Genomic DNA, 26,184 nt, shown 5'->3' on the forward strand with positions numbered 1-26,184 from the left:
AGAAAAAGGTGAGTACGGACAATCCTGACTAGATGGGACTAAAACGACTGTGAATCTAGACACTAAGAGAGTCAATCTACCCTTGAGCACCGAAATGCCCTTGTTACCTCACCCATGGGCTGCGGGTGCATAGGTGCGAAGTCATGTCGGGTTTCTGCGTTGAAGTCTATGGAGCCTGAAAGAAAAGATGCTGCAGGCGACCAGGAGGAAGATGTCCGGTGTGATCCAAGGGTGGATCAGTGAAGCTGAAGACCTGAAAGCAGAGGGGACAATGTTCAAAGTCACTAGCCAGTGACTGAAGTGGAAGCAGGAAGGAACCAGAGGCTGTCGTCGCGATCAGGTGAAGAGTGGACGCTGGACTCTGCAGCCACGTGAACCAGGTGGTGTCTTCGACGACCAGGATGGAGGCAGGAGCTGTCCCACGCAGGCTCTCGCTGTCGGCGGTGTTGGATCCGGATTCGGCGTCAACAGGCCTTGGCAAAGGCAACCCACGCGGTGAGTGGAATCGGCATCTGGTGCGGACCAGGAGGGTCCGGGGTGCTTCTCCTTTGCAGGGAAGCAGGGGCCAGTCTGGAGCAACCAGACCAGCGGTGTGGATTTTAAGGTTCGTCGTCTGGAAGGCCACTAGCCAGCCGGCAAGTGATCAGACAACGCGTCGAGCAGTAATCAAGTAAAAGGGCCCCACGCAGATCTCGTGGATGCTGGAGGGCTGATCTTCTGTGCAGGAGCTGCTCGGGGCTGGGGGTTCTCAATCCCCAAAGCACTTCCTCGAGGATACCTCAGAAGTCGTGCTGGAAGCGAAGTGCAGTTTCTTCAAGATGGCCGGTCCCACGTGTCTCGTCGCACCCACGGATCTCAGCTGTGCTGCAGATGTAGGTAGAAGTCGGAGAGGTCTAGGAATCCGGGTCTCGTCGGGCTCTGAAGTCTGGATCCTCGAGGGAAGACGACAAAGTGAAGCCGCTGGACGCTTGATGGTGCCTGCTTGTGCAGGGTGGACACTCCTTGCCCACAAGGGAGATTTCTTCAGTCTTCTGTGGAGCAGAACGTCGAAGTCCAGAGTTTCTTCTTGTAAAATCAATTCAGGATAATCTAACTTGGAAGGGGACCAGCTCCTACCTTTATTCTGCTAAAGGGGGCTGTACTACCACTAGGTCCCTCCTATGGGTGGGACCAGGAAGGGGGGTGGTTACACCCCCTATCCTTTGTCCGGTTTCGCGCCAGAACTGGGGCTGGAGTGCCCCAGCAACTGGTTTGAACCGGGCTAAGCACAGAGGCACCTTGTGTGCCCAGGCATGTCTCATTCCTTTCAGGCCTGTCCTACCTAATACACAAAATCCTGTCTGGGGTGCTGCTAGCACCTCCCAAGGAAGGAAACCCTTTGTCCAAGCCTCCCTCGCTGGAAGGACTCCCAGTAGCAGGAGGTCAGACTTGTGTCTGTGGTGGCAGCATCCATTTTGTGATGCTGAGGCTCGAGTTAACTTTCACCGGGGTTCACAGTTACATACATGTCGTGTCCCTCTAGAAGGGTGGAATGCTACCCCCGTCGCCAGAATTGGCGAGGGGGTAGTATTCCAATTCGTATGACACCTTACTCGACATGTTTTGATAATGCTATGCCAAAGTGAGCAATAACCCCGAGGATTATAATGCACTTAAGAGTATATGGTATAGCATTATCATGGAAACAGCTAAAGGACTTGGTTCCGAAAGCTGCAGACAGGATCAGCTCATGCCCGAGCACTATCTCACATAATTCCAAGCACTCTGCCTCCAGGATTGTTAAGGCCTGCCATAGGAGTGACTTATAGGAGTATATGTGTCCATTTTAGGTTTAGATATAGGGATACTATATCTAAAGCAAAGGGTGATTACACCACCTTGCCCCAACTGATTGATCAGCCAGTTGTGTCAGATTCGGCTGGCCAGCCAGGGGTGGCATAATACATGCTGCAGCCCCTGGTAGGCCTTGGGTTCACTTATGCCCTGGGTACCAATGGTACACTGTACAAGGACTTACAAGAGCGACCCAATACCAATTGGTAAATGCACCTAAGGTACATGATTGTCAATTTAGAGAGAGAACAGCTAGGCTGTGGGTCTGATTAGCAGGCCCACAGCCAGGGAAAGTCGTAAACCAGTGAAACAAAAAGCTAAAATCTGGGGTGACCATAGGATTGCAGACCCTACTCTCCTACACCGCCTACACATATAAGTGGATCTGTGAGAAAGAGCTCCGCAGGTTAAGTGGGGCCCCCTCCCTGAGTGCAACAAGGGAAGAACATACAACAGACAGAAATAGGCTGATAGAGCCTTGTGGAACTGTGCCGTCCAGTAAGAACGGAACACAGAAAGAACAACAGTCCATTATAGGAAAGAAAGAGAAGACCTGCCTGTTCCCTGTAAAAACAGAGGAAGGACACAGAGCACAACCAACCCTCAAAGAGGAAGACCACGAGGAGACCAGGACCCAGAGGCAGTAGAGCAGACTGAAGGGAAGGGAACAGGAGAGGAAAACTAACCTTCCCGTGAATCAAAGGTACCATATAACAGAAAAGAAGCCTCTCAGCAATGGGTAACTATATGAAAGCACCTAGGGGAGTGCAAAACCCTGAAACCCCCTGAAGATGAACCCCAATGGCAACTGAAGTTGCCAGTGGAGAATACCACTAGAAAGGTCCTCGCAGAACAGGGAGGCTGGGAGGGCGTCAAGGAATCTGCAGCTAGACAACGCATCTACCTGATACACTGTTACCGAAGGTTAGTAACTCATACATCTGATAGAGACATCTAGCCGCATATTCCTCAACTTAGAATAGATATCCTAGCCATATCCCAAAAGAGAGGCGGGTCTGCGACAGGACAATAGAAAGCGCCCGGCAAGGTGACGGAGAAAGGGGAAAAACTGTGGCAGAACAGTCCGACAACAACCCCAGCAGCTCAAAGAGCAGAAATCACAGGATAAGATATCCGACAACATGCCAGAATGGCGCCATACCATACCAGTATGAAATGATAGGTAGAACCGTACGATCCCCAGAAGAGAGAGAGAGAGAGAGCCCTCTCCACTAAATGGCGCACGAAAGTGTATTAACCCAAGCTTGGAATGAAAGGGAAGAGATGCAACCAGCGCCTAACAGACCAGTTATAAAAAGGCGGCCCGAAAGTGCCGGTAGCAAGAGCCAAAAGGTAAGCCTGAACCTGAGCAATGCATAGGAGATAGCCAGCAGGACAAGAAGCACGCCAAGCGCACCCCCAACCCTAAAGGGTAAGAGGGGCAAAAGCATCAGCCCCTAACCCGCTGAAGCAGGTAGAATATGCCACTGGCAAACGGCAATAGAGACCTTAAGTGGCTTACACAGGAACAGAAGGGTGCCCGACTGGGCAGCACGAAGACAGAAGGAGGCACAACCTCCATATAGACTTGTCGACAGTAATTAAAGACCACTGCCGTCAGAAGAACTGTCCCACAGGCGTAGTCCTAACAAGAGTAGGCCACTCCGAAGGGAGAGGTCCAAAACGCCATGTGAACTAATGGCGAAAGGATCCTTAAATGCAGGACCAACACTTCAAAAGACACGGATAACCAGGAAAATCACCCCAGGAAGTAGAAGCAAGGAGGACCCTATGGGAACTTGCAATCACCTAAAAATGGCTCCCCCACACATGGAGATATTGCCCCAAACTACTCAACCATGACAAGAAGTGGCAAGGTAGGAAGAGGAACCCAAGGCAACCAGCATGTAGACATAATGTATACCCCGGACCATACCCAGCACATTGAAGAGAATGTTGATTGACGAATATTGACTGCGCTCCATTTTCCATTTATATCCTTTAATCAAATTGCTTCGGAGCACCAAAAGAAAGCCAAGAGGGTAGGGAGAGGACGCTAAATCACTCGAATATATGCTGAGTATAGTTTAGGCTCCTTAAAGGACCCCTTCACATTGCTGTGCGGATGAGAGAGAATGATGCAGCCTGTTGCTAAGTAACACTTTAGAGCTGGAAGCTCATCTCTGCGAGGGATGGAAGCACCAATACAACTAAAAGCTTATGGCCGGAGACGCAACGACACCCGACTGCACTACGACGCAGCACCCTCCACGCACTCAACCCCAGCCAAGAACACACCTGCTACTGGGCAACCCCAAAGCGCACCCAAGGACCCTTCTCCTGCCGGAACTGCAACTTCACCAGCATCCGGCCAGCCAAACCACCCACCAAGGAACCCAACTTCCTCAGATGCATCCTCCTCAACACCCGCTCCGCCCGGAAACACGCCATCAAACTCTGGGACCTCCTCGACTCTACCTCCCCTGATGTCGCCTTCCTGACAGAGACCTGGCTGAACCCCACCTCCACACCAGACATCGCCATCGTCATCCCGGAAGGATACAAGATCACACGCAGGGACTGCACCAACGGAACAGGAGGAGGAATTGTCATCGTCCACAGGAACACCCTCAGAGTATCAACCGACATTGACGATACCCTCAGCACCATCGAACACATGCACTTCCAGATACACACCGATCCCAACACCTCCCTCAGAGGAACCCTCATCTACAAATCCCCCAAACCCAGACCACAGTTCAGCGACTCCATCGCCGACTTCTTCAGCACACACGCCCTCGCCTCCACAGACTACATCCTCCTAGGAGACCCGAACTTTCATCTCGAGAACAACAAAGACACCAACTCCACCGCCCTGCTCGACAACCTCGCCAACCTTGGACTCAGACAGCTCGTGACAACACCCACCCACACCGCCGGCCACCCGCTCGACCCCATCTTCACCGCATGTCCCCACGTCTCCTTCAACCGCACCACCGAACCCCACTGGACTGACCACCACTGCATCCACTCCTCCTTCAGGAAGCCCACCATGCACCACCGCACCCAACTGCTGCCCCGACGATGCTGGAGCAAAGTCACCGAGGACCAGTTCACCATCACCCTCGCCCTGAACCCACCCACCGACCCCAACACAGCTGCCCGCAACCTCAGATAATGGATTGACGACTGTGCCAGCACCCTCACCCCGCTCAAGACACCCTCCAACAGCCACACCAGTAAGAAAGTCACCTGGTTCCCCAAAGACCTCCAGGCCTCCAAACGAAAATGCTGAAAACTGTAGAAGAACAGTCTCTGCGAATGATCACCGGACATCTACACAGCCCAAAAGAACGCCACCTGCAGCCATCACCAACTCATCATAGTCGCCAAGAGGGCCTCATTCAAGAACCGTCTTGACAACAACGCACAAAATAGTAAGGAGCTCTTCAACATTGTGAAGGAACTCTCCAACCCCAGCTCCAACGCCAACGACATCCCGCCTTCGCAAGACCTATGCGACTTACTGGCTACCTTCTTCCACCGTAAGATCACCGACATCCATGACAGCTTCAACGCCACGACCGCACCGACTACCGCCCACACCACCACCACATGCACCAACCATCTACTCTCCTGGACAAGCATCAACAACAAGGACACCAGCGAGATCATGAAGACCATCCACTCCGGCTCACCGCTAGACCCATGCCCCCACCACATCTTTAACAAAGTCAGCGCATCCATCATATCCCATCTCAGCAAGGCGATCAACATCTCCTAGACGGCAACCTTCCCGGAAAGCTGGAAACACTTAGCGATCAACACCTTACTCAAGAAACCAAAGGCGGACCCCAAGGACCTCAAGAACTTCCGGCCCATCTCCCTGCTCCCATTTACGGCTAAGGTCACCTAGAAAATAGTCAACAAACAGCTGATCCGCTACCTCGAAGACAACAACATCCTGGACCCATCCCAATCTGGTTTCCGCAGCAACCACAGCACCGAAACTGCCCTCATCGCCACCACAGATGACATCAGGACCCTGCTGGACAACGGAGAAACAGCAGCCCTCATCCTCCTGGACCGGTCAGCCGCCTTTGACACGGTCTGCCACCGCACCCTATGCACACGCCTACACGATGCCAGAATCCGAGGGAAGGCCCTGGACTGGACCACATCCTTCCTCTCCGGCACAACTCAGAGTGTCCGCCTCCCCCCCTTCCACTCCAAGACCACCGAGATCATCTGCGGCGTACCCCAGGGCTCGTCCCTCAGCCCGACGCTGTTCAATATCTACATGGCATTCCTCGCCCACATTGCCCGTCAACACGACCTCAACATCATCTACGCCGACAACACCCAGCTGATCATCTCCCTCACCAAAGACACCACACAGCCAAAACCAACCTCCACGAAGGGATGAAGGCCATCGCCGAGTGGATGAGGAACAGCCGACTGAAGCTGAACTCGGACAAAGCGGTGGTCCTTATCCTTGGGTCCACCCCTTCAGCCTGGGATGACTCCTGGTGGCCGACCACACTGGGAACTGCTCCGACACCCACAGACCATGCACGCAACCTAGGGGTCATCCTCGACTCCACCCTCACCATGACTAAACAGGTCAACGCTGTCTTCTCCTCCTGCTTCAACATCCTCCGAATGCTAAGTACAGTTTTCAAGTGGATCCCCACTGAAACAAGAACAGTCACCCAGGCCCTCGTCACCAGCAGGCTGGACTACGGTAACGCCCTCTACGCAGGAGCATCGGCCAAGCTCCTGAGACGGCTGCAACGCATCCAGAACACCTCGGCACGTCTGATCCTCGACATCCCCGGCCGCAATCACATCACTCCCCACCTGAGAGACCTACACTGGCTCCCCATCAACAAGAGGATAACCATCAAGCTCCTCATCCACGCACACAAAGCTCTCCACGACACCGGCCCAGCATACCTCATCAGACAACTCCGCTTCTACACCCCCACCTGCAAGCTCCGCTCTACCGACCTCGCCCTCGCCGCTGTCCCCCACATCCGAAGAACAGCCGGAGGCAGATCCTTCTCCCACCTCGCCGCCAAGACCTGGAACACCCTCCCTACCAACCTACGGCAGACCCAAGACCTACTGGCCTTCGGAAGACTACTCAAGACCTGGCTCTTCGATCAGTAGCAACACCCCCCCAGCGCCTTGAGAACCTCACGGGTATGTAGTGCGCTCTACAAGTGTCCTGATTGATTGATTGATTAATTGATTGATTAAAGAGCAGGTAGGAGCTGTTTTCGAAGAGAAGACCATGAAACCTCTATAAGTACGAGTTACTGACCTTCGGTAACGGTGTATCTGGTAGAGACAATTCTAGCCGCAGATTCCTTAACGTAGAATTATCCCAGGCGTGAGACTGGATCCAGATTTTTTTTTGCCACAGCACCCCTGCGCGCCGGGGGGACGGCATCAGGCGACTCCGCCGAGACGTGGTCCGCGTCTCTGACAGCGAGGTCACAGAAGTCCCACCCTGGCGCGCTTACGTCCGTATTCTTCGGAGAACTTTTCCGCGCCACAACGCGGAGCCATCAGACAAACCTGGGGAACTATGGGAACAGTGTGCGAAAAAGCAGAAACAATTGGGTGGAAAAAAAGGAATGGTGACGAACGACACCATAAGGAACAGTGTCAACACTGCAGCACCCAAAAGCAGGGAAAAGAAGAAAGAATAGAGCACTGCCCTGAGCAGCCACCCTGCCAGTACGTAGACAGCCCCCAACTAGAGACAAGGGCAGATGTGAAAAGGTCACAACAACATGTAGCAGGACTACAACCGCAACCAGGAACAATGAAGGGGAACCAGTCCAAGACAAAGAAGGAACGACAAACCTCCAAGACAACCCCAACACAGAGTGTGACAACACCTCAAAGGAACAAAGGGCTGAGGCACAGGTAAATGACCACAACCTAGAGGATAGCAGAGGGGCCAGAGCCCGTAGTAATAAAAGGGGAGAGGAAGGGGAGGGAAGACACAGAAGGTACGCCCCAATCATGGACGAACCAGAGCAGAAGGGTACAGAAGTACCTATAAACCCATTCCCCAATGTGCCAAAAGAGGAGAAAAGGAACAAGAGACAGGACGAATCATCCCGTCAACAAGAGCGAAAGAATGCACTCACAGAAAACATAGCCACCCACCTGGAGGCGAGTGCAGAAGACCAAGCCAAAGGTCCTCGCAGAACGGGGAGGAAGGGCGGGCCGTTACCAAATGTAAGTAACTCGTAAATCTGATAGAGACTAATAGCCGCAGATTCCTTAACGTAGAATAGATACCCTAGCCATACCCACGGGGCAGGAGGGTCTGCGAGAGAACCCCAGCAGCCTGGACGTAACAGAGGGTCCCACAGGGGACAAGTCCAACGGACAGGGCGAGGAGCCCTGTCTCCCCAGGCAAGGGGAACCCCTACCATCAGAACACCACCGACCCCAAGGTGGAAGCAGGAAGAAAGAAGAGGAGGAAGCCCATTCAAACTCAGCAGAGGAAACAAGGGCAAGGCAAGAGGAGGCCGAAACACCCCGCGCCCATACAAGGCAACAGGACCTCCATCCAGGGCCAAGGCAAGAAAGAGGAGAAGATCAACCTAGAGGCTCCAAGGAGGCGAGGTAGAAAGAGGGCGAGGAACACACCCGCGAAGAGGGTAGCCAAGCCTACCACAGCCAGAAGTCAATAGACCAGACAGAACAACGCTGACAGCAATAAAACAGGCGGAAGCAGAAACAGTAGCCCGGGGGCACCCAAGAAGACCGGGCAGGCTGCGCCTGAAAGAGGGAGGAATACAAAATCCATCTCAGCCCCCAGGACAAAAGCAGGAAGGCGAAGAAGGGCCCCTACACACCTCAGGAAGGGCCCGCACACACAGCACAAAAAGAAGCGGGACCAGAGCAATGGCGCCAGGCCGCAGACAGCAGGTCAGACCAGGCTAACAGTGCAGCGACCCCAGAGAAGAATACCCTGGGTGCCACCAAAGGCATTCCAACCCAACAATCAATCAATCAGTCAGATCAATTTGTAAAGCGCGCTACTCACCCGGAAGGGTCTCAAGGCGCCCGGGGGGGGGATGGAGGGGGGGGGGGTCCGTTACTGCTGGAAAAGCCAGGTCTTGAGTTGCTTCCTGAAGGAGAGATGGCCCTGGGTCAGCCGTAGGTGGATGGGGAGGGAGTTCCATGTCTTGGCCGCCAGGTAGGAGAAGGATCTTCCTCCGGCGGTGGCTCTGCAGATGCGTGGTATGGTGGCGAGGGCGAGGCTGGTCGATCGCAGCTGGCGGGTGGGCATGTAGAAAGTGAGGCGGTTGTTGAGGTATTTGGGGCCCAGGTCGTGGAGAGCTTTGTGTGCGTGGGTGAGGAGTCTGAACGTGATCCTCTTGCTGACAGGGAGCCAGTGCAGGTCTCTCAGGTGGGCGGAGATGTGGTCTGTATGCATTGAAGTCTTTTCTGTAGTTTGGCAGTGGTTCCCGCGTAGAGGGTGTTCCCGTAGTCCATTCGGCTGGTGACAAGTGCCTGGGTGACAGTCTTCCTGGTTTTGGTGGGGATCCATCGGAAGATCTTATGGAGCATGCGCAGGGTGTTGAAGCAGGATGACGATACGGCGTTGACTTGTCTGGTCATTGCGAGGGCGGAGTCCAGGATGAATCCCAGGTTTCGTGCGTGGTCCGTTGGCTTGGGGGTGGTGCCCAAGGCAGAGGGCCACCAGGAGTCGTCCCAGGCGGAGGGGGATGATCCCAGGATGAGGACTTCCGTCTTGTCTGAGTTCAGCTTCAGGCGGCTGTTCTTCATCCATTCGGCGACGTCCTTCATTCCCTCGTGTAGGCAGGCTGTGGCGTTGGCCGGGTCGTTGGTGAGGGAGAGTATCAGCTGGGTGTCGTCGGCGTATGAGATGATGTTAAGGTTGTGTTGGCGTGCGATGGCTGCGAGGGGGCTCATGTAGACGTTGAAGAGGGTGGGGCTGAGCGAGGATCCTTGAGGTACGCCGCAGATGACTTCGGTGGCCGCGGATCGGAACGGGGGGAGGCGGACTCTCTGGGTTCTTCCGGCGAGGAACGAGGTGATCCACTCCAGTGCTTTCCCTTGGATTCCGATGTTGCTGAGGCGCTGTATTAGGGTGCGGTGGCTGACTGCGTCGAATGCTGCAGAGAGGAACAAGGAGGATGAGGGCAGCTGTCTCCCCGTTGTCGAGCAGGGATCTGATGTCGTCGGTGGCTGCCATGAGAGCGGTCTCGGTGCTGTGGTTGGCTCGGAAACCGGACTGAGAGGGGTCGAGGGATCCGTTTGTCTCGAGGAAGGCGGTGAGCTGTATGTTGACGGTCTTCTCGATGACTTTGGCAGGAAAAGGGAGGAGCGAGATGGGGCGGAAGTTCTTGAGGTCGGTGGGGTTCGCTGGCGGTTTCTTCAGGACGGCGCTGAGCTCGGCATGCTTCCAGCTCTCCGGGAAGGTGGAGGTGTTGAAGGAGATGTTGATGATGTTCCGGAGTTGGGGTGCGATGATGGAGCCGGCCTTGTTGAAGACGTGGTGGGGGCAGGGGTCGGATCCGGAGTGGATGGTGTTCATCGTGCGGGTGGTGTCTTCGGTGCTGACCGGGGTCCAGTTGCAGAGGGTGGTGGTGGGGGGCGTTGTTTAGGTGGTTGGGTGCGTGCTTGGTGCGTCGAAGCTGTTGTGTATGTCGGCGATCTTGCGGTGGAAGAAAGAGGCGAGTGTGTCGCAGAGGTCTTGCGAGGGTGTGATGTCGTTGTTTCCGGCGCTGGGGTTGGAGAGCTCTTTGACGATGCTGAAGAGTTTCTTGATGTTGTGAGTGTTGTTGTCCAGGCGTTCTTTGAAAGATGTCCTTTTGGTGGTGCGGATCAGCTGGTGGTGTGTGCGGGTGGCGTTCTTGAGCGCGGTCATGTTTTCTGTGGTCTGGTCGTGGCGCCAGGCTTTTTCGAGGGTGCAGCAGTTTTTCTTGGATGTTTTGAGTTCGTTGGTGAACCACGAGGCTTTTTTGCTGCCGTGTCTGCTGGGAGGGTTCTTCAGTGGTGCGAGGTCGTCCGTGCAGTTGATGAGCCACTGTGTGAAGATGCGAAAATTGCACCTGCAACATACTTAAATGCCATGGAGAACAGAGGCCCGAAGGCGACCATAACTCCCAAGCACAGAACAAGCTATATAACAGCTACCACTACCCCACATAGGGTATGTTAAGTCCCAAGACATGGGAACCCTCTTAGGAAGAAACTTCCACAGCAGAGGACAACAGAAAGATCAGTGGGAAAAATCTCCTGCAGAAGGCTTGTCAAGCAGCTAAAGAGAAGAAACTGAAGGCTCAATCTGAGGGCCAACCTGGTGTAGATAACCCAAAGGAAAAACACGCAGTCAAGAAGGGCCAGCCAGCAGCCAACAGAACCACAGTCCCAACAAGAGGACTCGAATGCACATGAAGCATACAGATCACACAACTGGAGCGACCCGGCCCAACGAAAGAGCAGCTCCCAAAAACCAACTCACAGGTCACTGAGGGGGAGAAGATGGAGGAGGACGCCAAAGCCCCACCAAGAAACTCTGGATGGCCGAGAGTGCCATCAAAGGGAAGATCTACCAGCCGTTCCCTAACATTCTCCGGGGAACACACTGTCCCAAAGCCAAGCATGGCGGCGAAGGGCAACCAAAGAAGCCATGGCACGACCAAGCACCTAAGAGATGTCCAGAGCAGAGTGAAGAATAAACGCCGCCCGTTCCCGGCCATCCAACGCATGGTGCCGCAACTCAACACCAGCACCCTCCTTAGAAGCTGCAGATGCAAGGGACTCCGCCGAGTCCCACAAGCAAGAGGTGGCCCTAGCCAACACACAAAGTGTTAATGGCCCGCAGAGCCGCACTGGTCGAAGCAAACATATTGCGCCCCCAAGAGTCCAACCAGCGGGCCTCCCGCGATAGTGGAGACAACAGCGGCGGCAGGGAGGGAAAGGCAGTCCGCAAAAGGGTGCTACTGGCAGAGGGGTGGAGGGAAAGACACACCGGGCCACGCAGAGCTGGAAGGTGCCGGTGCAGAAGGTGTTGGAGCACCGGATCCCCCGTGGCGGGGCGCCCCTAAGCCCCCATCAAAGAAGAATGGAGCGAACCCTCAAAGGGAAGCAGCAGCTCCCTCCCACCAGAGCCCTGGTGAAGAACTTCCAGAAGTTGATCCGCGAGGAAATGGGCAGCCGGATCACCCATGCGCAAAGGCTGCACTCCCCTCCGTAAGGCCCCGCGGAGGGGAAAGCAGCTCCTCCGTAGGCGTCGGCTGCAAGCTAAGGCGGCCGTCCCCTAAGCCAATCGGAGTGGGGAAAGGCCAGGTCCGGAAAGGAGAAAGAGGGACAGAGGAGTGGGGGACCTCTGGCTCCTCTGCCAAAAATCGCGGCCGCAGCAACGGTGAGGAGTCGTCCTTTGATGAGGACGGGGAAAAACCCATGACGCGGCATCCTGTCTCCGGCGAGGATGACACCAGCAGGCACCCAACCTCCGGGAAAGAGGGGGCGTCCGAAGACGAGTCCAGGACCCGACGCCTGTCCGAGCCGTAGAGACCGTAACCTGAGGCAGGAAGTCATCGTCGTCCAGTTCCAAAGAAGAGGCCGGACAGGTCTCCTCCACACCACAAGGCGCAGGGGACCGGGGCTAGGCCAGAGCCGGGACGGCGCCGACTCGACCTCCGATGAGAAAGCCGCCTGCGTGGAGGGACGAGAGGGACCCGGGGAGTGACAAGGAGCCCCCCATCAGCCTCTACCCATGAGGGACGAAGGGGTCCGCCGACCCCTGTGGCGCCACCAGGGCCAGCAGCCGCCGGCTCCGTAGCGGCATCACCTCGACCTCAGACAAGATCGCAGCTTGTCCAGAGGGCAGAGAGGGGCACGGGGATGCGACCCGAACCCCGGCGACCTCCCGCAACACCACAGGGACTCCCACGGGAGTTTACGGTGAAGCAGAGGCGCGTGGTCCAAAAGAGGGACCCCCGAAGGGCCGCACCCCAACGGCACCACATACTCCAAGCCTGGAGCCAAGCCAGTCGGCGCCTGGGCCGGAGCCGCCGGCGAAACTGCGGAGGACCCCTGTCAGGATTAACATGGCAACCATGCACTCTGCAGACATAACTGAAAAAACAAACACACACTCACCAAACCCGATTAAACACATGTGTCGACATAAAAAGATTCCAGTGACAAGACTCTTTGTGAGACGTTGCTTGAAATACATTCAGAACTCTGGCAGAGAAAATGGCGGCACAAGTAGAGACTATCTGAACGCGGGTTTGCAGTCTAGTGTTTTAGATCGCGCGACCGGCACCCGTTACGAAATGCGCGTTCCAAGAAGGAACTGCGCACTTAAACTGTAGCCCAACGCGCGGAAGTAGTGTTTTCCGTTCGCGCATGGGTTCTGTAGTTTTGTTGTTTCTGGAGACGCTAGAAGTTAGTCAGAGTTTTTAGTTCATCTCTTGTGGCTTCCAGCAACGGCAAAAACTAACATTTCACGAGAGAGAAGCAATAGGCTAGGGTCAAGTGGGTAAGGTTAATGATAGCGCATGATGTAATTGTAATTCATTGACATTAAAACAGTTGCGTTGCATGTCTGTCAATTATATCTCCATGCAGGTTAATTCATGTGAAGCCAACACATTGACCTAGTGAAGAAACATACCACGCTATCAGGAGGAGGCTGTGTCTTTCTTTTCTTTCCACTTCCCCTTTCCCCTTTGCTTGATGCGCACCCCTAGATTGAGTATTTGGGGTGGCGTTTGAGGTGGAGTGGCGTTGGGACCATCATCAACTTCTGTGGACATCAAGTGACTTGACAGATTGAAGTGCCACATGTCCACCTAAGTTGATATGGCTGAGGGTATTGATTTTAAGACTCTAGTTGGTGTGCTGGAGGGGTTACAAGTCAGTTGACTCAGTCGGCTGAGGAAAATAGAACTCTAAGGGATGAAATTAGGAAGTCCCAACAAGAAACTCATCAAATCAAACTAAGAATGGAAGAACTCATAGCGGGTACTACTCCTTTACCAGGGTTGGATTCCACTCGCAGTTCAGCAGCGGAAGTTGCTACGCAGGTCATACATTCAGTTGCACCCATTGTGCCATTAGCAAATCCAGAGAGATTTAGTGGGGACCAACATAAGGCCCAGATTTTCCTTACCCAGTGTTCCCTGCATTTCCTTTGTAGGTCAGTAGTATTCAAAGAAGACCAAGCTAAAGTCGCTTTCATGCTGTCTTACTTGAGTGGTGATGCCGCCGCCTGGTCAATGCCTTTAGTGTCGCATAATGACCCAGCACTTTATGATTTCGAGTTGTTTAAGAAGGAGTTCTTAAGAATTTTTGACAGAAGAACTGCCAACCAAGCCACTGACAACGAGCTGTTGGATCTCGGACAAGGAAACCGAGACCTTGTAGCCTACATTGCTCAATCTAATAAATTAAGAGTGGAAACGGATTGGCCTGAGGCAAAGCGTTCAGCCATTTTCTATTGTGGGCTCAAGGATGAATTTAAGGATGCCCTCGTGCAGATACCAAAGGGGCCTCAGGAAATTTCAGAATTAATTGATTAAGGGCCAGATGTAGGAAGGCTATTACCAGTCGGTAATGGCCGAAATCGGCCGTTACCGACCGGTAATCTGCTTTTCCTATGTAGGTGGCAAATTTACCGATTCGGTATTTACCAAATCATCATTTACCGATTCGGTATTTACCGAATCGGTAAATGAAATGTAGGAAGCGCTTTGAAGAGTGCTTCTGTGCTTACAAGATTCGTTATTTACCACCAACTATTAGTTGGTGGTAAATAACGAATACCTCTGTAAATGCAAATCTGTGCATTTACACCTGTGCCATGTGACAGACATACATGCCCTTAGGGCATGTATGTGTGCCACATGTGCACACAAGCACTATTCAGGGGTGCAACAGGGTGTCAAAGTGACACCCTGCCACCCTTGACTCTTTCTCTATTTTACCGAATCGGTAATTATCGATTCGGTAATTGAAATTCATTCCTATGGGCCTCCAGGCCCATAGGAATGAATGGCAATTACCGAATCGGTAATTACCGATTCTTAACGATTCGGTAATTTTTACCGAATTATTACCTACATAGGATTTACCTACATCTAGCCCTTAGTTCTACAAATTGAGCATCGTCTTTTTGAAAGACGTTCAGAAAAGAAGGAGTTTCGACCTTTCGTTCCTCGATTAGACCGAATTAGATCGGAAGGAAGCAAGACTGAAGCGACAAGCGGCGAAGAGCCTATGCAGATAGGATCAATAAGAGGTCCTCTTATTAAAGAAGAACGTGACAAGAGACGCACAAATAATTTGTGTATGTATTGTGTTGTGGCTGGACACTTCGTAAGGGATTGTACTAAGAAACCCAAAACCAATTTGAGTTTAAAAGACAGATCCCATCAGTGAAGTTAGTTGCCCTGGTGGGAAATGAAAAAGAGTCAACTCTGGAACATCAGCAATTAGTCAATACTCTGCAATTGGCAGCTCCCCATTTGATAGTTTCATTCACTGTCAAGTTTGGACCAAAAGAGGTCAAAGGAGTGTCAGTCATGATTGATTCAGTTGCTACAGGCAACTTTTGCGATCTAGAATATGCTCGCAGTATTGGAATAAATGCCATAAAAAAGGAACATTGTGAGGTGGTCAAGGCGGTAGACGGCACTAATCTCACCTCCGGCCCAATTACAGAAGAAACAGACTTTAGAATTGATTGGGTTGATGGGTCATCATGAATACATAAGATTCAACTTCATTGATGCCCCAGAATTTCAGCTAATTCTGGGATTACCTTGGTTAACTCCGCATAATCCAACTATTGATTGGGAAAGAAGAACTGTGAAAATGGACTCCGAACATTGTAAAGATCATTGTTTTAATCGAAGCATTCCCAAATCTGAAGGGTCGCCGGCCGCAGAGTTAGCTTACCTCACTCAAAGAATATGTGCCGTAAATACACAAGAAATTCTAGAAGAATATCAAGATCTAGCCAGTGTGTTAGATAAGAAAAATGCTGAGAAACTTCCTCTGCATCGTGAATATCTCAATCCCCGGTGTCCTCGACATTATTTTTCCGACCCAAGAAGGATGGAACTCTTCACACCTGTATCGATTACAGAGCTTTAAACCAGGTGACTGTAAAAAACAGATATCCATTACCATTGATCTCACAGTTGTTGGATCAGGAGCAAAAGTATTTACTAAGCTCGATTTATGAGGTGCCTACCATTTGGTGAGAGTTGACAAAGGTGACGAATGGAAAACCGCCTTCAGAACAAAATATGGCCTTTTTGAGTACCAAGTAATGCCCTATGGATTAAGCAATGCGCCAGCAGCATTTCAACACTTAGTCAATGATGTGTTGCATTAGTTTCTAGATCGAGTGGCTGTCGTGTACATCAATAACATATTAATTTTTTCTGACAGCATGGAGGATCATGTGAAACATGTGCGTTCAATTCTACGGAAGTTATTAGAAAATCAACAATATGTTAAGCTTGAAAAGTGTTCCTTCCACGTTGAGCAGGTGGAATTCCTAGGGTTTGTAATATCTGCTGAAGGAGTAGCCATGAATCCATCAAAAGTTCAGGCGATACAAGACTGGTCTTCTCCAAAAAATGTAAAAGAAATACAAAGTTTTATTGGCTTTGCTAATTTTTACAGGAGATTTATTCCTAATTTTTCAGCCAAAGTGACACCCATCACCAAGCTTTTGAAAAAAGGGAAGAAGTTTGTTTGGTCCATCGACGCAGAAGAAGTTTTTCAGTTCTTAAAGAAGGCTTTCATTACAGCACCACTTTTAATGCATCCAGATCCTGAGCAGGCCTTTTTTGTGGAAACTGACGCGTCAGACTTTGCTACAGGGGGAATCCTGTCTCAGGGAGACAAATTAGCAGGGCAACTTCACCCAGTGGCTTTTAGATGCAGAAAACTGTCAGAACCCGAAATCAACTATTCCATAGCTGATAAGGAATTATTAGCGGTGAAGGAGGCTTTTCAGGACTGGCGTCATTATCTATTGGGAGAAAACATTGTGTGACGGTGTTCACGGATCATAGAAACTTGCAGTTTCTAAAATCAGCTAAAACACTCACCCCTCGTCAGTTAAGATGGTCTTTATACTTCTCTGAGTTTGATTTTGTGATCACTTACAAGCCTGGAGTGAAGAACGGTAAAGCTGATGCTCGCTCTTTTTTTTTTTTTTTCTTTCCCAGACCTTTATTTGAAATCAATGCAAAATCGAGAACACAGTATAGGGCCTACAACCTCTAGGGCCGGCCGCATCAATAGTATGTTTCCTTCAGCATTATTCGATAGTACACAGCCATAAGGCCGACAACCCTGAGGTCCAGCGGCGTATCCTAGCATTTTAACATCCGTTGCAATCTGTGTCGTGTCAAACAATTTTAAGGTCTATTGTTTTTTAGATTTTTTTTAACTCTTTATTCACAATAAAATAAACAACAACAAACAAGGCAATAAAGGCAATACTGCTGGGTACATGTTCTAAGGGGGGAAAAGCACGTTACAAGTCAATACAAATCATCAATATCAAATGAAAAGAGGGGGGAGCAGGGGGGAAGCAGATTCACATGTTCTCAAGACTAATGAACACTAGGAATGTCCGATTTAGGGAGAAGGCGGCATTTCCGGAATATCAATGAGGGGGGGAGTGCACACCCCACCCCGGTATGAGTTCCACTAGTCCCAAATTTTACCCCACTTCCTCGGTCTGCCGCGGGCCACACACACCGTTTTTCCCGGAACATGCACCAATTCATATTTTCCTTCCACGCCGTGATAGTGGGTGCTCTTTGGGACCCCCACAATTGTGTTATATCTCTCTTGGCTATCATATTCCCAAGGGTTGCCCATTGAGTCTGCGCAACATCATAATCAGTCGGTTCCCAGACATTCAGCAGACAGCGTCTAGCTTCGGACAACAACGAAACTCCTGTGACTTCCTCCATAACTGCATGCACTCGATTCCAAAACACAACCACTTCCAGGCATTCCCAAATTATGTGGAGGAAAGTACCCGTTCCACGCTTTTACAACCCATCCACAGAATAACCCATACGAATTAGGCGGGGCCAGTTATATAAATCCGATGTAGGATTTTGACTTGCACCAGCCGGAGACGGGCTGGGATCGCGACCTCCTTAGGAGAGGATATCGCAGCTTGCCAGTCCTAGTCATTCAACTCCAGCCCATCGCTGGTCCATACCTCACGGAGGTGCACCAGCAAATCTGTACGGTCGTTGATCAGTTTTTTATATATCAAAGAAATGGTGCTGTCTGGAACGTATCCGTCCAGCACTCGATCTTCGAGAGGGGATGATTCCGGAATTGCGAACCCAGCTTGAAGAACCGAGCTCAGTGCGTGGCGGATCTGTATGTAGCGGAAGTACTCCCTGTCACTAAGTTCGTATTTTACCTTCAACTCCTCAAAGGTCTTAATCCTATCCTTGTTCCAGAGATCTCCAACCTTACAAATACCAATCATATCCCACTTCTCAAAGCCCTTCGTCTTCCACAAGCTACCCAATCTTTCAGACACGTAGAGCGGGATTGCCCGAGTCAATCGATCTGACCACCCCATTGCCACATTCGCACTCTGCCACACTCGCACTGCAATCTTAGTGGGTCCTGAGAGTTTCCCTCTGACTGACTTGGAGTAAAGCGCCCTATTGTAGTCTCCACCCGGCAGCTGCCACTTATCCATCTCAAACGCAGGGTTTGACGTGGGGCCATACATTGCATGATTAATTGCTCCCGGCTGGGAGGCCCAGTAGTAGCGCTTGATATCCGGAAGTGCAATACCACGGTCATACCAGGGAAGTGTCAATTTAGCAAGGGCGATACGAGGACGTCCGCCCCATATCAACCGCCTCTGTAAAGTCTCCACCTCCCGGAAGTAACTCGCCGGTATAACATCGAGCGTGTTCTGATGCTCATATAAAAACCGTGGTAGAGACATCATCTTGAAAAGGGCTGCCCGTCCGAGAGGGGACAACGGCAGACCACACCAGGACGCAACGTCAGACTTCAACCGTTGGAGCTGGGGAAGCAAATTACGCTCGTAACGGACAGCAGGGTCCAGTGAAATGAAGACCCCTAAATATTTAAAACCTATTTGCGTTACCTGTATGGGGCAGATGCGTGGCAAAGGGGGAGCGTCTCCAGAGAGTACATAAACACAGGACTTAGTCCAGTTAATCACGAGACCGGAGTTTTTCCCGAACGAGTTCAGCACATCAAACACTACTATCAGCGACTTCCAAGGCGACGTGAGATACAGCAAAATATCATCCGCGTAGAGTGATATTCGATCCTCAAAATCAGGGGTCCACCGAATACCCTTAAGTGATGGTTCCCACCGCAGCCAAGCGGCAAGGGGTTCCAAGGCGAGGGCAAAAAGCAGTGGGGACAATGGCTACCCCTGTTGCGGGCCCCTCCCCAGAACAAAGGACTTAAGAGACCCTACCATTTACCACAATCTGGGCCAGCGGTTCCTCATACAGGAGTTTTACCCAACCAACGAAACCAGGGCCAAAACCAAACTTTGCAAGAGCAGCCCAAAGATATGGCCATTCCACTGTATCAAAGGCCATCGTAGCATCCAAGGAAACCAAGATGGCAGGTTCACGCAGCGACTCCGCTTTCGCCAGGACGCCATGAAGACGACGCAGGTTTAATGCGGTATTGCGATGTGGAATGAAACCTAGACTGATGCGAATGAATCAGATCGCTGATCACCTTTATCAATCGGTTTGCCAACAATTTTGCAAGGATCTTGGGTTCTGCATTCAGGAGCGATATAGGATGTGCAGCGATCCCGTGGCTTCCCTTCCTTATGAATCACCACGATGGTAGCAAGTCGCTGATCATAGGGAAGGGAACCGACGTCTCGCGATTCCATGAACATTTCACGGAGATACGGCACCATTTTGCCCGGACGCAGCTTGTAAAGCTCGACGGGGATACCATTTGGGCCCATAGTCTTTCCCAAGCGGACGGAACGAATAGCAATTGCTACCTCATCGTCGGAAAACTCTGCATCCATCAGATCCCTATCAGGATCCGATAGGCGAGGCAACGCGATGTCTCTTAACAACAAATGCGAGTCTTCTTCAGGTCTGTCAGAGACTGGGGAATATACATTACGAAAGTGTTCAGCAAAACACTCCACTATCTCAACCGGGTACCACACGACTCGCCCTCTCCTTTCTATCTAGCCAGGCAATCAGTTTCCCAGCTTTGTCTCCAACATCGTACAGCCGTCCCTGCTGCTCTCGACTCATAGCTCTAGCAGCATCCGTTACCAAAGCCCTATAGTCAAGCTGTTTGAGACTGAGGACATGCAATTTATCATGAGTAATGCCCAACTCCAATTCCCCCTCCAGCCCAGCTATCTCGGCTTCCAGCCGGACCACCGCCTAATTCTTGCTTTTCTTTGCACAGGCAATTAACGACAGTGCCTGACCACGGATAACCGTCTTGAAACTCCCACAGCGAAACCGAAGAGGACACTGACCCCACGTTTTCAGCAAAATAATGGTCTAAAGTCTTAACCAACTCAGCCCGGGTTTTGGGGTTACCGAGATGCCAAGGATTGATCGGAGCCACTCGACCCTCTGAGCCCATCTTCATGTCCATCAGAAGCCACAGTGGGGAGGGGTCCGATATATCCCTAGCCAAGTGTCTGACTTCCCTCACCGAAGAGGCCTGTGCAGCTGGCATCAGGACATAGTCTAGCCTAGCGAGACTACCGTGAGCACCAGAGTGAAAGGTGTATTGTGTCTGTCCCGGGTGCATCAGCCTACAACAATCTACCAGACCCAGCGTCTCCAGGAAGCCACTCAACCAAGACTGTGATCTCGTGAGGTCCCTGGGGGGGCTGCGGTCCTCCCTACCGGAAACGACAGAATTGAAATCCCCGCCCATGACAAGAATGCCCTCAGGGAGTCCCAACACTACTCTCCCCAAATCAGCAAAGGTCATGGTCTGTAAACCCGGTGGAACATACAGAGAGTAATGAGATCGTCTTCCACTCCCACCTACCCGTGATGGCGGCATAGCGTCCCCTGTCGTCAAGAATTGTATCATCTAACTCCAGGGGGAGGGAACTCCTGACTAGGATACCCGCCCCCCTAGATCCAGAGGTAAATCCAGAGTGTGCGATTAGACGATAACCTCGCCGATTCATGGCGTGGCACGCATTGCCGATCAAATGTGTCTCCTGCAGTAATACTACATCAGGGGAAAGGCGTCTAAGCAGTTGTAATACCACTCCTCGTTTTATCCTATCTCCCAGTCCTTTAACATTCCAACATAGTACCTTCAACCCCCTACCACCCATCCCAAAAGTAAGGGCAGAATCCACCCCACAGCGAACACAACACCCAGATCAAAATGCACAATAATGCGCTGCCTTGAAACAAAATAAAACACATCCAAACCCCACCCCCTCCACCCCCCAACAAATCCCTAGAACACATCCCCCCACCCTGCACCCCTGCGTTAGACTCAAGAGCCACCCCAACTTGCAGTGTGCCTGTCGCCCTAACATCAAACTAATCTACAAGAAGAAACCCCAGAGGAGGGAGAGTCCCATCCCCCTCGCCACCTCTGGGTACTACACCAGAAGTATTGCAAGTACAAAAGTCATCAAACCACAGCTGCCAGTTCTGTACACTGTCCGGGAACCAGTTACCACTCTTCATTCTTGTTCCAACGGGCCACCTTCCGCACCTCCAGAATGTTCCGAGCGATCTTGCTGCGTAGGCAATGTATCAAGCCAGCCACTCTCGCTCTCGGGGCGATCAAAGAAGAACGTCCGATCGCTGTGTTCAACGCGAAGCGGAGCTGGAAAAAGCATTGCGTACTTCATTTCCATGTCTCTCAGTCTCCGCTTCACCCCGTGGAACCCCATCCTTTGTTTCTGAACGGACTGGGTGAAATCCGGGTAGAAGCTGACCGTGGTGTTCTCGAACTTAGTAGGGCCACCTGCCCGTGATGCCTGCAGGATAGCGTCTCTATCCCTATAATAAAAAATTCTTGCGATTATAGGCCGTGGAGGGGCGCCCGGTTTCAGCCTCCCACCCGGTACTCTGTGCGCACGTTCCACTGCAAAGTAGTTGCTCAGGCTTTGGGGGCAAGGTGATTCAAAATAAGATCTTCCACGAAGAGATCTGTAGTCAACTCGGCCGACTTCTCAGGAACCCCAATGATACGGACGTTGTTGCGTCTTGCCCGACTTTCAAAATCCTCCAGCCGGCGGGCAAAGAGGTCATTGGAGGACCGTAGATTGCGAACTTCCGTTTGCAAGTCGGACACATCGGTCGTGAGGCTGGAGGTCTTCAAATCTAGGGATTTGACCTTTTCGTTGGTCTTCGATAGGGCTGTCCTGATCAGGTTGACATCGGTCGCCACCGTGTCGAGCTTTAGGGCCAATGTCTCATACTGTTGGCCTATGGAGGTCTTCATGCTAGCAATGGGACCCATGACATCACGTAGGGTCAAATCATCCAATGCAGCCGAGCCATCACCCGCCTCTTCCATAGACCTACTTGCACCACCGGGGGTCCCTTTAGGCTGGGTATAACGATCCATAATGTTCGATTGGACGGTGCCCCCAAGGTGAGTGGTTTTGGTCTTCCGCTTCTCGCTGTCAGGTTTGCCCGCCATGTTAGATGTTGCGCCCCGGAGGGGCCTCTGGGACCTGGTGAAAATGGCTCCTCACGATTCAGCCCCAAGAAAGTTCAAGTGTGGGTCTCGGCAGGAGACCACCCGACCAGGAGCTCTAGACAGCCGGCACCAGGTGCAGTTGCGAGGTCTAGATGGTGGGCTGCCAGAGTTGGGCGGCGGTAGGCTGAGGTAGAATAATCAATAAAAACGAAACCGAAAGTCAACTCAGGGGCGCAAGCCGATTCCCGCAGGCCGTTGTTGTTCAACTACCACCTGGGCACCACGGTGACTCGAGTCCCAGGCGGTTCCATGGAGCAGGCCACTAAAGTTCGAAGTGGCGCAAGTTCGGTTCCCGGCGTCCAAATTGATTTCTGAAAACAGCTATTATATCAGCTGGGTTGTGTCTTCAATAACCCGTTGTTGTTGTCAGGATTAGATGCAGGATATATGCGGGAGGCGGCGAGGCTCCGGGAGCCCTGTGCTCACGCGACCATCTTGGTTGCGCGCGAAGATCCTCCCCCCGCTGATGCTCTTTCAAGAATGAATGCGCCCAATGAACTCAGAGTTCCATCAGAAGATCCTATCATACAGTTGGACAAAATTGTGTTAGCTGTTCATTTAGAAGAGTTTACCAGAGACAAAAGAGTGGTTCAAACAGAAATTGGGAAAATTGAGTTGGCAACGATGCAAAGAAAACTATTTTGGAAGGTTTGCCGTACTACGAAGGGAAGTTGTATCTCCCTAACAAGGAATTGCAGGACAAGGTTATGAAGAGTTGTCATGATGATCGGATGGCTGGTCATAAAGGCTTTAAGAAAACTTTGGAGCTAATTAAGAGATATTTTTGATGGTCAGGCATGGCATCTCAGGTGGGACAGTATGTTTCGACTTGCGAGTTGTGCATAAAGGGTAAAGCTAGCAGACCAGCTCCGCAGGGGTTGTTGCAACCTCTTCCCAATGCGCCTTATTCCTGGCACACAGTGTCCTTGGAATTAATTGTGGACCTCCCCTCTAGTCAGGGGTATACAGTAGTCTTGGTGTTTGTTGATTCGTTTTCTAAAATGGGTCATTTTGTTCCATTAAAATCAGTGCCTACTGCTCCACAATTAGTTCAAATGTTTAACCAACACATAGTCAGAGCTCACAGAGTACCACAAATAATCATTTCTGATCGGGGTACCCAATTCTTGTCTAAATTCTGGAAAAAATGAATGCTTAGTTTGGGCATAGATTCACGATATCCGACCATTTACCACCCAGAAACTGACGAACAAACTGAGAGAGTCAATCAAGAATTGGAACAATACTTGACTCTATTTTTTAGAGCAGGAGGGGAACTGGTCGGATCTATTGTGGACCGCAGAGTTTGCCTATAACAATGCAGTACATGATTCCACTGGGTATTCTCCTTTTTACTTAAATTCAGGAAGGCATCCTAGTGTAATGATAGGGAAACAAGATGAAACAGGGCCCGCAGTCTCTGACATGGTCACAGAGTTGAAAAATACATATAAAAAGGCTCAAGGAAACTTACTTAAGGCTAAGGCTTCCTACAAGAAACAAGCTGATAAGAAAAGGCGGGTAGGCACAAATTTTGAGGTGGGTGATCAGGTTTGGCTTTCCACTAAACATCTAAGATTAAAAGGGAATAGGAAATTTAGATTAAAAGGGAATAGGAAATTTAAACCTAGGTTCATTGATCCTTTCAAGGTATTGAAAATAATTAATCCAGTAGTTGTAAAATTGCAGCTCCCAAAATCACTAAAAATCTATCCAGCTTTTCACATTTCACTTTTAAAAAGAAATCCTTCCAATGTAAGGCTAAAACAAACTCCAAAGCCATTTGAGGAAGAATCGAGAGAGGAGTTCAAAATCAGTAGAATTTTAGTTTCTAAAATTTCCAAGAAAAGATTACTTTACTTAATTGAGTGGAAGGGTTTTGGATCGGAGGAGAGATCATGGGAGCCTTCCACCATTGTGCATGCCCCCGATTAATTAAAGAGTTTCATAAGACTTTTCCAACCAAACCCAAGTTGGGGGGAACCATTTGGAGGGAGGTACTGTCAGGATTAATGTGGCAACCATGCACTCTGCAGACATAACTGCAAAAACAAACACACACTCACCGAACCTGATTAAACATGTGTCGACATAAAAAGATTCCAGTGACAAGACTCTTTGTGAGACGTTGCTTGAAATATATTCAGAACTCATGCAGAGAAAAGTAAAGACTATCTTAACGCAGGTTTGCGGTCTAGTGTTTTAGATCGCGCGACCGGCACCCATTACGAAGGGCGCGTTCCAAGAAGGAACTGCGCACTTCAGCTACAGCCCAACGCGCGGAAGCAGTGTTTTCCGTCCGCGCATGGGTTCTGTAGTTTTGTTGTTTCTGGAGACGCTAGAAGTTAGTCAGAGTTTTTAGTTCATCTCTTGATACGATTTAATAGTTAGCAGGACTAGGACTAATACTAAATAGTGTGTTTATTCCTATGCAGTGATTTACAGCAAAAACTAACATTTCACGAGAGAGAAGCAACAGCCTAAGGTCAAGTGGGTAAGGTTAATGATAGCGCTTGATGTAATTGTAATTCATTGACATTAAAACAGTTGAGTTGCATGTCTGTCAATTATATCTCCATGCAGGTTAATTCATGTGAAGCCACCACATTGACCTAGTGAAGAAACATACCACGCTATCAGGAGGAGGCTATGTCTCTCTTTTCTTTCCACTTCCCCTTTCCCGTCTGCTTGAGGCGCACCTCTAGATTGAGTATTTGGGGTGGCATTTGAGGTGGAGTGGCGTTGGGACCATCATCGACTTCTGTGGACATCGGGTGACTTGACAGCCCCGCACAATGCAAGGGATCCGTCGACATCCCAGGAGGGGACGGATGAGGATGAGAAGCCAGTGAGGCCTTCAAAGGCGCCGCATATGTCTCCATCTGGGCTCTCGACGCCCCCTCACCACGTAACAATGGATAGGGGGAAGATACGCGGGCCGCATCACCCACGGAGAGCCCACGCCCCTAACAGGCCAGAAACCATCCCTCTGGGACAAACTGTGACACTTACCAACAGGGGAGCGACGCTCTTGCGGCACAGGAGAGGGATGAGGACGACGACAATGACGGCTGCTTCGAAAAACCTTCTGCAGAAGCTGATCGAGGTGACAAAGCCGATCTGGACATGCGAGCCGAGAGAAGTTTCATCCGGCGCTCCTACCGCGACTTCGGCTTCAACCGTTGGCATGCCTCGAAATCAGAGGAGCTGTGATCTTCCCCCAAGCACCACATGCAAATGAGGTGAGGGTCCGTCGTCGACATTAGGCGTCCACAAGACGAGCACGTCTTAAAGCTCGAAGGCATCCGCACACTGTTTTCACAAATACACTCAAAAGTGAAGGGAAAGGCCTACACAGGCCCGGAGCACAAACCGGATCCACGTTGCATGCGGAAAAGGAAAAAACTGATGTAGGTGTGCCAGTGTGGGACTTATGTGACCTCGCGGACGTCACATACATGGACCACGCCTGGGTGGAAACGCGTGATGCCGTTCCCCCTGCGCGCAGGGATGCTGTGGCAAAAAACATTACTGTCTCATGCCTGGGGATAATTCTACGTT

Source organism: Lissotriton vulgaris, chromosome 11 (assembly GCF_964263255.1).
Source record: "Lissotriton vulgaris chromosome 11, aLisVul1.2, whole genome shotgun sequence".
NCBI classification, from domain to species: domain Eukaryota; kingdom Metazoa; phylum Chordata; class Amphibia; order Caudata; family Salamandridae; genus Lissotriton; species Lissotriton vulgaris.